Raw genomic sequence first — 3,871 nt, forward strand, 5'->3', positions numbered from 1 at the left:
GAAGTATTCGTGACCGTAGTCGCATGTGTTCCGGGCTATAGATAAATATTAGAGTAATTTTATCGACCGAGAGTTCTAAAAGTAGAATCGATTAAAGAGTTAATCCACCGAGTTATATTGATAATGGATGAATCAGCTACCCCGTGCCCAAGTTAATATGAATTTGGGTCTCGGAATCATTTATCAAGTTGGGTAGAGGTCACTAGATAAATGCAATAAAACTTGTTTAAATTAAAATTTTACGAGTATTATTATTATTTTAAAACGACAAATGTTTTATTCCTTCTATTTTGTTTTGTAGACCACTTTTATTTCTCATAACAAATGGCCGCACCAAACACCAACGCCGCACCTCTCACTAATGTTTCATGGTTCCGATCCTTCATGGATCGTTGTAAACTTGAAAAGAATGGGTCAAATTTCAACGATTGGGATGCCCAACTCAAATTAGCCGCCCAAGGTGACGACAAGCTTCGTTACCTCACCGAGGCCTCTCCACCCAAACCTAATGCTAGGTCAAGTGCCCCACTAGGGAAGCATATGAGGCTTACCACAAAGAGTCCGCCGCTATGAAAAATGTGTTGATTTTTGCTATGGAGGCGGATCTCCAAAGGAGTGCCTTTAAAATGGGCACCGCTAATGAAATCTATTCCAAACTGGTGACAATGTTTTCACAAACACCGAGGATCGTCCAATATGAGGCGGCCTCGGCATTCTTTGATCTCGATTTTAAGGAGGGCCAAAAGGTTAGCCCTCACGTGCTCAAATTGTTGGAGCTAGTCGAGACTTTGAAGATTCAAAAAGTTGAAATCCCCAAAGAGCTCATAGTAGATAGGATTCTACACTCCTTATCCAAAGTCAAAGCGTATGTTCAATTCCGGGTGAATTTTAACATGCAAGACAAGGACGTGTCTCTTGAAGAGTTGCACAAGTTACTTGTGCAAGCCGAAAGAGACATGGGGTTAAATGTTAACCCACTTAAGGATGTGCTTAATATAAGCACTAAGAGCAAAGGGAAGTTTAAGAAGAATGGGAAAAAGGGTAAGAGGCAAGCTCCCATGTCCACCAAGGCTAAGACTTTTGAAGCTAGCACTTCCAAGACCAAGAAGGGTCCTCTTGACAAATGCCATTATTGTAATGGTATTGGACATTGGAAAAGGAATTGTTCCAAGTAACTTGGTGACATCAAAGCTGGAAAAATCACTCCAGTAGGTAAATGACTATCCTTTATTTTATGTTTCTAATTCAACTATGGTATTTTGATACAAAGTTGTGATAATGTATCCCCTTTTTATTGTAAATAGGGCCTCCTCCAAGCAAAGACAAGGGAAAGGAAAAGCAAGCTTGAGAAATCATCAAGGAGCTAGGAGTAGCTACCAATGAAGCTTGGCTTTTTATTATTGTCTTATTTTAAGTTGTGTTTCGGATTTTTAGAGCTATTTTGATTTCCGTGTTCGACATGGAAATGGTTGATCCTTTCTAAACAATAGTTGTATTTTGGATTATGGTGGCTTGGTTTGCAAACCAAGTCACCCCTTTTATCGTATTTGTTTGTTCTAAAAATTCGTCTTTATATGCTTGCACATAGAAACATAAGATCATCTACTTAAAGTGATCCAATAGACAACTATAATTATGGGATTCATTATATGTCCACAAGCTTAAAGCTTGTGTATGATCAATTATAAAGTGATGTTGAGTTGATGAACTCTTCTAAGGGAATGTCAATTACCAAGTACACTCATCAAAAACTATTAGTCAATCTATGAGATAGTCCTCCTTATACTTCAAAATAATTATTTGTGTCTCATAAGCTATCTTTGAATATCTAGTGTATTTATTCTAAAGATAGAGTGGGAGAAAAATGAAGACACAAAGAATACAAAGATAATTTGTATACTTGAGTAAATGAGATCTATGAAAGAAAGAATGATTTGTATACCTAAATAGATAGTATACACGAATAGATGAGATCTATGGTCTCTAATAGATGAGATCTACATGACAAAAGAGACCAAGTGAAGTAATCAAAAGAATATGTTCTTAAGATAACTACACGAGGAGACCAAAAGAAAGTTTTGAAAGGAAATGACTAAAGAAAAGTCTTAACAAGAGATTTGGCTAGTTTATGAACAACATATGAAATAGAGTTTCAATATTGATATTTACTTAAGAGCCTAAATGAAACAAAGTTGCATCCTTGAAAATAAATGAGATTTATGATTAAAAGTTGCAAAGGAAGATATGTCGATATCTACAAAAGCTAAGTTAATTGTTAACCACGCTAGTGTCATTACTTAACCTCATTATGAAAATGAAATGGTTAAACCTCCTTCCGGAAAAGGGTATTTTGAGAAGGACGTGTATTAAATGGAATTTCACATTTAAATAATGACATTGCTACGCATCATTATAAAAATGAATGAGTTAGAGATTAAAATCTCTTTCCATAAGTTTAAGATTGAAATCTCTTAAAAATAGGTAATTTTGAAAGGATATGTTGGGAACATATATGCTTTTAATCTTAATGACTTGGCAAAGCAAAATGTATTTCAATTCTTGAAATGTTTCAATTGAGTAGTCAATTGCGAAACATGTGGAATTAAGTGGGAGTTTGAAATTATCATGTGAAGACATGAAATTAAGTGGGAGCAATCATCTTGTAAAATTTATAACTCATTACTCATTGAGAATGACGAGCTAGTACTATCTTTCACAAAGAAGTATTTGAGTTTTCAATTCTGGATGAAAATGGACTATGATGAATCCAAACACATCATGGATGTTGGATAGGTATTGAGATATACACATCAAATGAACGAGAAACGTAGGTTATTCATGTCAATGAAATTGGAATTACCATAAGCAGTCATGGTCATTCATTGAACCTAAGAATGGTTGATCACATGATTAAAAATTACTAATGTTTCCGCCATTAGAGTAATCATGAACATGTCCAATAATGAATCATATGCTTAAGAGCATGATGACTCATTGGTAAGCCATAGAAGAATCGTCATGAATTCTCGAGGAGAACTAATGAGCTATTCTAGTGTTTGACAGAACACTCTGTTATGTGACAAGAAGTTGCACATATTGAAATTCGTAAATATGTAAGGATTTATGAAAATACTAAGCTATTCAAGCTAAAAGGAGAAATAAGAAGTTTGAAAAGATACTTGTCATAGTAAGAAGTTACTCAAAACTAGTATTTTCTAATATGCTAGGACTTATGAGAAGTGCTAGGCTAATCATCTTGACAATTGTTGCAAGACCCTACAAAACGTATACCTAGTGCTTTGCGAGTTGGTAGAACACTTGACCAGTGCAAGTTATATTATCCACCACAATTTGTTGGTTATGTGATAAACAACAAGAAAGTTCTTTCAAGATAAAGAACCTTAACCTAGGTTGGGAACCTAGATGTGTACTTGGTAAGGTTCATGATATGAGAGATAACATGAATGTAAAGGAAAGTGCAATACAAGAAGTATGAACACATGGACACATGGTATGTTAAACTTCTATTGCAATCGACTAGTGTTTACATACGATATACATCACAAGGTTGTAATATGGTACTGACTACCCGAATGTGATGTCGACATTCGTCGTTTGAGTTATTATTAACTCACCTTATACTTTGTTACATCCAAACGGGTTGTAGAGACAATTGAACCCCGTTAAAGTGAACACGGATTAGCATTGTATTCGCCCATAGTCACTTACATGAGGTGACGTCTCGAAGTGACTAGAGTGTGATGCGATTGATGGCAAGTTCAAGTGTCATGGAGTCATGTGAGATGACTAGTCGATCACATAAGCAGACTGTTAGGAACACTTTGTCGGGCCTTATGACCGCTTATAGAGT

Source organism: Silene latifolia, chromosome 9 (assembly GCF_048544455.1).
Source record: "Silene latifolia isolate original U9 population chromosome 9, ASM4854445v1, whole genome shotgun sequence".
NCBI lineage: Eukaryota > Viridiplantae > Streptophyta > Magnoliopsida > Caryophyllales > Caryophyllaceae > Silene > Silene latifolia.